This window comes from Podarcis vaucheri, assembly GCF_965113315.1.
Source record: "Podarcis vaucheri genome assembly, chromosome: 3".
In the NCBI taxonomy this organism is placed as follows: Eukaryota; Metazoa; Chordata; class Lepidosauria; order Squamata; family Lacertidae; genus Podarcis; species Podarcis vaucheri.
In genome coordinates, this window is record NC_138761.1 from 125,588,921 (window position 1) to 125,601,164 (window position 12,244).

The 12,244-nt window shown below is 43.8% G+C and overlaps 1 protein-coding gene across 2 annotated transcripts in view; it reads left to right on the top strand.

Moving 5' to 3' along the window:
- The first annotated feature begins 8,415 nt into the window (after positions 1-8,415).
- Positions 8,416-12,244, top strand: part of B3GNT2 (UDP-GlcNAc:betaGal beta-1,3-N-acetylglucosaminyltransferase 2) — a 50,855-nt gene continuing 47,026 nt past the window's right edge. Inside the window, exon 1 of one of the 2 annotated variants that reach the window (XM_082216468.1) lies at positions 8,416-8,520. The gene's annotated coding sequence lies outside the window, so the exon portion shown is untranslated. Of the gene's footprint in view, positions 8,521-8,901; positions 8,932-12,244 lie in introns of those variants that run through there. The other variant, XM_082216467.1, reaches the window with a different exon arrangement.

Sequence of the window (12,244 nt, forward strand, 5' to 3'; positions counted from 1 at the left end):
GGGGGAATGAACGAATTCCTATGCCCCACAAATACCTCAGAGATGCATTTTAAATAAAAGCACACATTCTACTCATGTAAAAACACGCTGATTCATGGACCATCTGTGGGCCGGATTGAGAAGGCGATTGGGCAGGATCCAGCCCCCGGGCCTTAGATTGCCTGCCCCTGGTTTAAACCCTGGTTTATATCATGGGTGAGGAATCTTTATGAAACCTGAGGGCTGGAATCCACCGGGAGCAACCTTACTGGAGCCGCCTGGCAATAGTAGGTGGGTCCAGAAGCAAAAAGTAAGGTGGGTTGAAAGATGTGACTCTTATCTTTTATGACCTCAGTCCAGCCATGCAAAAGTCAGCACTTTCTAACCACACACACTCACACCTCCAGGCAAGCAAGAGGCATTGTAGACAAGATAGAGAAGTTTGGATTAATGCCCCAGGCATGAGGTCCTACACCTTTGATTTAAGTGATGGGCTGAATTGGGCCAGGAAATGGGGCAATGCCTTGTGGAATCCCAGGAATTAAATGACTTGATGAGTAGAATTTATAGCAACTGAGTTTTCAGGCATTGCTCCTTGGTCTTCCTCATAACCAGCAAAATAAACAATGCAACATAATAAATGGTGTGGGTTTCCTTAATTTGCACAAACTGGACAAGATTTAAGGTCCTCCCTCCCTCTTAGAGCACAGCATGCACATCGGACAGAATATAAGGAACCAAGCAGCACACATTCCACCTCTTAATCACATCCCTAGAAAGCACATGCTGCTTCGTCATAGGACAAGTGCAGTGGGATATGCACATGGGTGGCATGGCAGCAGATGTCCTTGCGGGCCAAGTATCTGAAGGCACCTTCCCCATCTCATTTTACTTCTCCCTTCAGCACCACAACGACGTCTGGCCTCCTATCATGCAATGATGTTTTGTTTCTGCTGCCACATTTTTGTAATATTAATGGTTAATGATATGTGATCTTGCCTAACAAGTCAAGAACACTAAAACCATTGTCTAACTGCTGAGGCACTTGTGACCTTTGATCACAGAATTATATTGAATGCTCAAATATACTTTGGACAAGAACTGTTTTTTGAATTGAAGGATGCAGTTTAAATAAGCTACATCATGTCAAATTCTTCAGTGGATGGAGCAGTGTGGTGTAAATGAAAGCCGCAAAGAAACTCAAGGCAGATGTCAGGAAGGAGTATTTTACACACTACAAAACCATATTAAATAGTTTACCAGAGGTTTGCTGAGGCAGGAAAGTCAGAATCATTTTAGAAGAAAATGGATGATATCCTGAAGTAACTGAAAAATATTTCTGTAAGTCAGAGAATCACAGAGTTGGAGGGAACCCTGTGGGTCATCTAGTCCAACCCCCTGCAAGGCAGGAATCTCAACTAAAACATCAATGACAGATGGTCATCCCGCCTCTGCTTAAAAACCTGCAAGGAACAACCACAGCCTCGGCCAACCCCAACCTCTCTCACCACCCAAGGAACACAAGTGACTAGCAGGGAACCTGCGCAAGCGACACTGACACAAAACCCCACATATATTAAGCATAATAGAAACATGGCCACCCCACCCCACCCCCACTCACCTTTCCTCTTTCCCCCTTTTCTTCCTAATGTCTCAACAAATGAAACTGATCTGTAAAAAATGTTACTTGAGGGAAAGAGAGAGAGAGATTGCACATACTTTTGTAAACCAAGAAAATCTTTAATAAAAATACATTTTTTAAAAAAAACCCACAAGGAAGGAGAGTCCACCACCTTCCAAGGGAGACCGTTCCACTGGCTGAACAGCTCTTACTGTCAGAAAGTTCTCCCTGAAGTTTAGCTGGAATCTCCTTTCTTGTAGCTTGAAGCCCTTGGTTTGAGTCCTAGCCTCCAGAGCAGGAGAAGGCAAGCTTGCTCCAGCTTCCATGTGACAGCCCTTGAGATATTTGAAAATAGCTATATTTGAAGATGGTGGCTGGGGGAACCCAGTCAGATGGGTGGGGTGAGTACTATCAGTCAACCAGACATTTGGTTGATTGACATCCTATGCCCTTTTAAAACATGGGGGGGGATGATTAGGTTGTTTTCATTTTGATTAATTAGTTTGTGGTTTTCTTTTTTGATTTTATCCTATGGACTGCCCTGAGACCTGCAGGTATAGGTCGGTATACAAATTTAATAAATAATAAAATAAATCATCATCTTCATCATATTCTCTCCGTCTCGACTTTTCCAGACTAAACATACTTGACTCCCTCAACTGTTCCTCATAAGGCTTTGTTTCCAGACCCTTGATCATCTTGGTTGCCCTCTTCTGCACGTTTCCAGCTTGTCAACATCCTTCTTAAATTGTGGTGCCCAGAACTAGACACAGGACTGTGGGTTTGGTCTCACAAGGCATCATATTCGTGCAGAGGGCGTGGGGCGTAACTGGCTTAGCAACCTGAGGCCTTTGGTTTAAAGTAACCATTTTGGCATTCTGTTTGTAAGTTTGCTTTGTTTTTAATGTAAAAACTCAATTAAATACTGATATATATCAATGACATTTGTTATGTCTGTTCAGCACACAATTTTAAGTTTCAAGCCTGAATACCAGCTTATCACCAAAATCCCCATCTGCAAAGCAGAAAGGGAAATGCAAAAGTGCCAACAGTCTGGTTCCTTACAGTTCAAGTGAAGACCTCTCTTCTGCATAGGTCAGACAGGCACTGTAACTAGATTTCTGCACCATCACACTGTCCGTTAAGCATTCAGACCAGTTTCCTTCTGGAGAGTACTCACTGGTCATTGTTCATAGCTGAATAGTGGAGGCAGCACCTCTTTCCAGAAAGTTAGTAATTGTGATAACACAAGAAAATACAATATGCCAGGTACGCCACCTCCAAAATTGCTTGTTTACTGCAGTTGATATGTTACCTTCTGGTGGTGCGCTAAGGCTCAATGAAGGCTGTAATCAAAGCTATAAACACTGTAATTTAGCTTTACAGAAAATTACAGTTCCTCTTAAAGAAACTGTGCACTACAGTGAGTTGACATGCACATATTAATTAGATGGGTTTCTGGACAAAGTTAAATGTCGTGTAATATGTATAAGCATCTAGTTTTTGCCAAACACTAACACAGAATACCTTCACAGTTTAAACTGTTTTTCTGAGCAGTTCATGCAGTTAGGCTGCTTTCATCCTGTAAACAGCTTAACTGTGTTCAGGATTGTAACCTTTGTTTCTCTCTCCTACCAGCTTTTTGTGGCAGTTCAAAATAATCTGCTTTGTTTTTAATCTGCTTCCATTGACAGCTGTATTGAACAGTATCATTTACTTCTGATTTATACAGATAAAGTTGAACGCAAGGGGTTGGGGAAGAAACCCTCTTATTTTACTACAAAGTTTGTGTATTAAAATATTATGGGCTCTATTCTTCTCTCCCCCCCCCCCCGTCCCATTTGTTTGTCTGAAGCTTAGAAATTTCAGCCAAAACCTTTGTAATCTTCAGCTTTGTTCTTCCTTGAATATATCAACCTTTCCGCAACTAAAATCATCCCATAGTTTATTCACCCAACATGGCACTTTGTTGACTGCTACCTTGCCTCTTCTTGTCCTCAATGGTAGGCATGGAAATGGCTCTGGAACATCTTCATCTGTTCTGTGGCTGATTTTGGCCCTGGGAACATCTGCACCATCTTTTGTTATCAATGGATTTCACAGGCATAACACAATGACAGGAATAATTTTCCAGCTGTGAGTTTGGGTTTTGGGGCTAATAATAATGTAAAGAATGTTAGTCATACTCAGAGAAGGCAACTAACTTAAGTCCATTCATTTCACTGTGTCTACTCTGAGTAGAATTGAGTTGGATACAACTCACTGTCTGCTCTTTTAGTCTTCTAGGATGTTCTGTTCTGCATGGAAGATGACTTTCTGTTTTCTGTCCATTTGCCTAATGCATTTTATTTCCTATTTTTTGAAGCATAAAGTTTTATCTGTAAGTGGAATGTAGTTGCTTTAAAACTCTGGATTTTTGAAAGCATATATTAAAAGTACTGGTAGACAATTATCACTGCTTCCCTTTAATAAGCAGTTTAGACGGTGAGGGGTTTTTTATTACTTGAATAAAAAATAAATCCTAAATGCCTCTTGGATTGCTAACAGGAAACATTAAAGCATTTTGACTGATGGATCTAATGCATTTCCCCCAGTTCACACTTGTTTATTTCTGGAACTTTCCTCTGCTTCCCCTCCTGCCTGCCCCAACCACTTCCAGGCATTTTTGTGTTAGCATGTTTTAAATATTTAGAAAGAGTAGCTTAATTTAGTTGAGGGGAGTTGCAGTCATTTCTAATGAGAGCCTTTTAAGGATATAGTTTCATGGGAGAAACAGAAAGATTCTGGGGTGGCTCAGGGATCCTTCCCAGCAGCTGATGGAACTAATTCACTTTCACAAGCTTTATAATGAAGAAGTCGTGTGGATGGTTCTGAGATGGTTCTGCAATGCCAAGAGGAGAGAAAACATGACAGGAACTCTAAACAACTGACTTCAACAGACATTAAGGAGAAATGCAGTATTTAGGGTGTGTATATCACTGACGTTTTCCTGCAGAGGCCATAAGTTTCTAAATAAAAGATGTCAGGGCAAACAGGGACTATCTATCATCTTCGTGCTCTGCGTGTGAGCTCTGGGAGGCATTTGGCTGGCCACAGCTGGAAGTGTTGCTGGACTAGAGGATCTGACAGGCTACTCATTATGTCTGGTGGCTCCTGACTGAGGCTTCCCTAAAGCATTCTTCACAAAGTTTCTCCTGCGATTGTCACCTTTTGAAACCGTGGACTTGGGTGTTTCAACAAGCTCTCTGTTTCTCAAAGATGGATGTAAAAACAACGAACAGGGAGTAGTTCAAGCTGAAACAATATTGAGAAGGGGAAAGCTGGCTAGTTTTGTGGAAAACATTCTTCATTGCCATTACCGCTCCCTACTCAGGCTGCATAGAATCACTTCAAGTGACAGAGATGAGCTATCTTTTTATCCCTCTGCCATATTCAAAATCAGTATGCCTAAATGGTCCTTTTTTTTGCATAGGAGAGCCTAGGACTTGCCAATCAGAAGGTCGGTGGTTCGAATCCCCATGACAGGGTGAGCTCCCGTTGCTCGGTCCCTGCTCCTGCCAACCTAGCAGTTCGAAAGCACATCAAAGTGCAAGTAGATAAATGGCGGGAAGGTAAACGGCATTTCCGTGCGCTGCTCTGGTTCGCCAGAAGCGGCTTAGTCATGCGGGCCACATGACCCAGATGCTGTACGCTGACTCCCTCAGCCAATAAAGCAAGATGGCCGCCGCAACCCAGGAGTCGGTCATGACTGGACCTAATGGTCAGGGGTCGCTTTACCTTTAAGAACATAAGAACCAGGAGTGCCAGCTTGCCCCCTGACCATGGGTGCCCTGGGTGATGGGTGCCCAGCCCCTTCATGGGGAATTTGGTGGGTGCTCGGGCACCCAGGGCCGCAGAGAGTTGGCACCTGTGATAAGAACCCTGCCTAGGTCCATCTAGTCCAGTTTCCCCCTCTAGAATCATAGAATCATAGAGTTGGAAGAGACCACAAGGGCCATCGAGTCCAACCCCCTGCCAAGCAGGAAACACCATGCTCTAACCATTTGGATGCTACTGGGTAGCCCACAAGCAAGACCAGCTCCCCACTAACTGGTGTTCAGTGACCTGTTTCCTGGACATGGTTGGTTCCAGTTGGCTGTCATGAAAAGGAGTCAAGGGTAGACTTCTCCTTAAATTTCTCTAATTAAAACAGAGCACTTCATTTTGTCTGTCTTGCATTCACTCCCAACCAATTTCATTTGGGAACCCTAAATTCTAGTGGTATGGTCAGGGTGGGGGCAGAGAGAGAAAAGCAGTTTTCTATCCATTCTCCCCACCGTCGGGGTTGATAAGAGACTGTGGGAGTGGAGCTCACTTATAAGCTTGCTAACATCTTATTCTGCTCTACGTCATTATTTGAATTCTTATAACACTTCATAAAACAGATGTTGCTTATTTTATTTTATTAGACTACAACTTCACTAATCCCTGACCACCAGGGCTTTTTTAGCCAGAACACAGTTCCAGCACCTGTCAGGTGGGTGCCATGGACATTATAAGAGAACAAGGAAGGCATTCATGGTGAGTTCCAGCACCTATTTTTCTAGAAAAATAGCCCGGCTAACCTCTGACTATATTGGTCGGGGCTGAAGAGAGTTGGTCCACTATCTGGAGGGTGCAGCTTACCCACCCACCAGAGAGGCTGACAAACTGGCTCCATCACAGCCAGTTACTATCTCTACCTTATTTCACAGGGTTATTTGGATTAAACGGTGGGGGGAACCCACTAGCTCTACCTCGAGCTCTTTGGAGGACTGATATAATTGGCATCCATCTGTCTCAAGAGACAATGGTGTGCGCCTCTGGAAGTGAAGCCAAACGGCTGCATTAGCAGAACCAAAGTGACCTCCCCAGGGTGAAGCCTGGCCAGTCTGTCTGGAGGTCCTGGGCTGCCCAGACGACAAGACCCCCCTCTCGGCCTCACTGATGTGGTCCAAAGGAAAGCAGAGCAAGATGCATGGGGTGTTAGGGGAAGGGTAGAACCTCTGGTGAGGGACACGTCCTGCTCCTTCTGTGGTAGTTTGTCCACCTTGGTCGGTCCCCACCCTGCCCTCAGCACTCACCTATGGCTCCTAGAAACTGTCAGAATGCGACAGCAGCAAAGCCCCAAGGAACGGCTTCAAGTAGCTGTCTAAACCTGGTCAGAGTAGCCGATGGGTCTCAAAGCCTTGGTGGTGAGGGACTTCCCCTGCATGCAAGGACAGGGTGCAGTGGACTGAGCAGACAAGACCAATAGCAGACTGATAGAAATATGATTAATAAACAATAAAAAGTGTTGGTTATTATTCTGAATGCATTAGCGCTCTCTCTCTCTCTCTCTCTCGATATATATATATAGCAACACACACACACACACATTATATATAATACCATATCCTCCCATCTTTGGGGACAGAGCTTGGCTGGCAATGGAGAAATCTGCCAAGCAGCTTTCACACTAGATTGACTCTAAGGGGATTCATAAAGAATGACACTTCTAGCTTGTGCTGGCTGGAGGCTCTGCTTTTTTCAAGATCTGCTTTCTCATATGTCTAACATCTCTCATCACTAATTGTGCTGCTCCTTTACAAGTTACATAATACTGCACTGCTGAAAAAGCTTTTGTTTGCTGAAAAGGGTAAAATTTCACAATGGAGGTAAAACACACTAAAAAGGATATGGTTATAATCTCATTCCAGTAGAAGATCCTTCTCTTTGCAGTGCCTTGCCCACCCCCTTCTCCATCAGCCAAGGTTGATCAGGTTGCCATCTCTTCTCTGAAGTGGTCCTCAAGACTCTGAATACAATTGTAATTTGCACATAACATCTCTTCTGTGTATTAGATTTTGAAGCCCTGTTGATTAAAACAAATATACACAGATCTCCAGCTTTTAAAATGTGCTATTGCAAGCAGAGGTGTAGTAAGAAGTACGCTCAAAGGAAAATCCTGGATATTAAAATGACATTGTCTTATCCCATCAATTTCCCTTTGGAAATTTATTTGCCTGCCAGGAAGGGACACCTATTGATGGAAGATTCAAATATGCCATAGAATCCAGCTAAGCTTTGGGAATGGCTGTCCAGTCAACTGTATCAGCCCCAAATGATGGCGTGGGGACAGAGGTTCCCTAGATGCAGGGCTGTATTTTTGTTAAAACAGTTCTGGAAGCAGATCTTTGCTACAGATAATACAGATATTACTGGTCAGCCTTGCTCCCTGATCTGGGGCTTGAATCTATCTGTGCCTTATAGGGAAATGGTGGTGATGCTATTAGGAGTGGCATGTATTGAGATTGCACAGCACTGGATGTACAGTGGTACCTCGGGTTAAGTACTTATTTCGTCCCAGAGATCTGTACTTAACCTGAAACTGCTCTTAACCTGAAGCACCACTTTAGCTAATGGGGCCTCCCGCTGCTGCCGCGCCGCCGGAGCACAATTTCTGTTCTTATCCTGAAGCAAAGTTCTTAACCTGAAGCACTATTTCTGGGTTAGCGGAGTCTGTAACCTGAAGCGTGTGTAACCTGAAGCGTATGTAACCCGAGGTACCACTGTACATATAAGGTTACTCCTTTAACAGGTTGATGGCCTGTGTCTGATCTGTTGCACTCTAAACATCTAAGCCAGCGTGCAAGAGCAGTTTGCTGTTTTTAAAAGAAATATCATTTTGACACAGTGTGATGTAACCTTTTTATGTCAACTGCCATATATATATCATCCCCCATCCCCCTTGTTACGTAGTTGAGAGGTTATGTATCCCCAAGTTTTTGAGTGTGAGAATTTCAAATCTGCAGTTACTTTTGTGATTGGACAACATTTAGCTTGGCCAGTCTATGTTTGATGCAGAAGCACATAAAGTGCTTTTGGGAAAGAATTTGAATTTTACCTTCTGAAAATGTCAGGTAATGCATAAGAATTAAGTATACAACTGCAAGTACTTGGCATTTTTTTAAATGATTTCTGTGCCATTTCGCACAAATTTTACTCACCAAGCAAAACTAAAATATATTAATTTGACCCAAATGTATTTTGCATTTCCACGTCATGGTACAATTTTTTAGCACCTCTCAATTTTGGAATTTGAAAGCTGGAAAATCCAGCCCGTGGTGCCATTGCAGGGCCTGTTTGCCAGGGCCCCCACGGTCTGCTGTTCTCTGGGTGGCCGTTTGGAGGGCCCCCGGGCTGTGGGGGCCCCAGACTTTGGCCCCAGGGCCTCCTTGCCTTGGCAGCAGCTCTGGGCCCTGGAGAAGGAGGAGGCCCCTGGAGGTGGGGGAAGGGAAGAGGCTTGCGCTGTGTGGAAGAGGGCCAGAGAGGTAAGGGGGCAGAAATCCAGCAGCCATGGGGCTGGGAGAGGGTCAGGGAATGGAGCTGCTGTGAGAGGGGACAGGGGTGTGTGGGTGTGGGTGTGAGAAGGGAGAATCCTGAAGCATCCCAGAGGAGGGAAGGGGGACTGGCAGCCATTTTGTGGCAGGGCTTGAAACTCCACCTTTCCGACTTCGCCCCCTGGGCCCAAGAGGCTTTCAGGAGCCTTGGGATTGATGGCTTCCTCGTGTTTTATTCCCTTCCCACAGCTAAAGCCTGTTCAGGTTGTTCTGCTCCCCATGTATAAATGCAGGGAAACGTTGGTGGCGCTGACTTCCCACCATCATTCCTGTGGCCTGTGAGGTTGGAAAGGGCCTGGGGGGCTGGAGGGGCTCCCTCTGTCAGTTTTCTGCCTTTGAGGCCTTGTGCTCTCAAACTTCCTCCACAAAAATATACATAAATATAAATAAAAGAGGGTCAGAGATAAGAAAGCACATTCAATTCACACACCTTTGTTTATGTACTGATGAGGGAAAATAATTCAGATTGAAACATCCTTTTATATTGCAGTGCAGATCAGATCATCAGAAGACATAAGCATTAGTAAAAAAAGAAAGAAAAAAGATGAACTTACTATTTGCTTTTTTAAAAAAGACCTTTTCTGGCCTTTTTTCCGGAAAAATTCAAACTACAGCATGAAAATCAATTGCTTTGGCAGTGTTTGATTCAACACTTAGCCTAGCCAAATCCACAAGACATTTCTGAGACATTGTAGATAATTATTAATTAGCTAAAATTTGCTAAACAACCTCTCTCCAGAAGCTACTGTTGCTGAAATTGTCACTAGTATACTTAATACTATTAACACAAACATTTGGAAACAGGTCACAAGTTTACTAGATCTAATGGCTTTAACTTGATATTTGATTTGATTTATTATATTTCTATGCTGCTTTTTATTCAAATGAATCTCAAAGCAGCTTACAAACAATAAATAACAAGAACATAATAGAACATAGTAGAACATAGTAGAACATACAGCATAAATCATAAAACAATTAACAAATCATCAATGAAACAATTACAATCTATAAAACACTTAACGAAGCAGCAACTAAAAAAATATGCCAAACAATTTCCCTCCCAGATCCCCCTTTTGACCCTGGACAGGAGTACAATGTACCCCCCTGCAGCCCCCTCCCCTGGTTTCCAAACAGGTGTCATTGTGTCAATGGGACTTTGTTCTGAGTAAATGTGCTGAGTGTTGCATTATTGTATGAGGCCAGCTAGTTGCTAGTTCAAATCTTACTTTGATGGAGAATTCACAAAGTGGCCCTAACAGTAAGTGGAAAACCTACATTCTAGGTTGTTCGATAGATTGCTGAGAAATGAGCTGGGCCTGAGTGAATCATAGAATCATAGAGTTGGAAGAGACCACAAGGGCCATCGAGTCCAACCCCCTGCCAAGCAGGAAACAGTGAAAAGTGCTTGGAAGCTCCTAAAACACTTTAGTATTGTGCACCTGTTTGGCTTTCTTTTAGAATCTAGCCTGATTGCATTTTTAGTTTCTGTTCTGCATTCTCATTCAGACATAGTTGAAGATGTTTCCTCCTGCTACTTCCACTTCTCTGCTTTAAAAAGGTCCTCTTCTTTCTCAGCAAGCCATAGCTTATTTCTCACAAGGGCAGAAATGTCTGTTGTGCCTTTCCCCCCAAAATTGAAATTCTATAATATTCTTAATTTGATTACTTACGTCTGTCTTGCCATCCTTAGTCTCTCTTCTTACTGACTTTAAATTGTTTTCTCCGGCACATTTCTTCACAATACAGATGAACCCACCAGCTGAGATGGGATTAAATAACAGGATAACCCACCCCTAGGAAAAATGGTACTGTATTGTAATTCTCTGCTTATTTTAAGAGAGATGCAATTTTCATACTCTTTACTGACCATATTAGGCAGTATGCAATGTGAGGGTCTCCCTCTAATCTTGACTAGTGCCGTTATGTGCCTTCTCCATGTAGGGTCTAATTTCTTACCCCACATTATGCCTCAGTCTTCTCCTGCAAGGCAAGGGAAGAAAGATTCAGACCAAACTTCTTTCTGGCAGTATGCTTGTGAAACGGACAGGATCAGGAAGTGGTGGGCTCTTTATCATTTGCAATATTTTAAGCAGCTGTCGGATGACTGCCTGTCAGGGATGCTGGAACGGTAGATTTCCTGCACTGGGAGGGGTTTGACTAGATGACTTTTGAAGCCCATTCTAATTCTGTGATTATGTGATTGGCTGCCACTAGCATAGGAAGAATAATGTTGGGGGGAAATCAGGTCTAGACTATCAGATGTTACAGGGAAAGGGAGAAAGTTAAATGTGGTTGATCCTTATCTGAGAGATGTTCAAAGATGACGCAGACTTGACAGCACACTCCAATGAATCTCTACAGAGACTCATCGGCCATTTTGCCCAACCCTGCAGGGAGTTCAGCCTTACCCATAGCCTGATGAAGACCAATATCTTAGGTCAGGACATTGCCAGGATTCCACACATCAGCATTGGTGATCACACACTTGAGGTGTTGACAGTTTTGTCTACCTACGTTCCACCATAACCAGCAATCTCTCCATCAACGTTGAGCTGGCAAGGCAGCTATTGCAGTGGCTCACCTTTCCAAAAGTGTATGGGAGAACGTGATGCTAATGTCCAATACCACGATAAAAGTTTACCAGGCTTGCGTCTTGAGCATGCTGCTTTATAGAAGTGAGTCGTGGGCAACTTACAACCTATTTGGAGTGATGTCTCAATGCCTTCCACATGAGCCATGTCAGGAGGATTTGGGGTATCAAATGACAAGACAGAATTCCAAACAAATATGGGCTCACATTCCCAGCATGTTCACATTCCTGTCTCAGCGACGTATATGCTGGCATGGTCATGTCCACAGAGTGGAAGATGTCCCAAGGATGTGTTTCCAGTACCAGGCCAATTGGCAGACCAACTCTGCATTACAGAGATATCTGCAAATGTGACAAGAAGGCTGGTAACATCAACCATGCTATGTCTCCGGGCACTTGCAGACAACCACAATCAGGGCCAAATTCGGGTTTAATGAAACCCTAAGCTACTGAAAATGGGACGCGGGTGGCGCTGTGGGTAAAACCTCAGAGCCTAGGACTTGCCGATCGTATGTTCGGTGGTTCGAATCCCCGCGGCGGGGTGAGCTCCCGTCATTCGGTCCCAGCTCCTGCCCACCTAGCAGTTCGAAAGCACCCCTAAGTGCAAGTAGATAAATAGGTACCGCTTTATAGCGGGAAGGTAAACGGCGT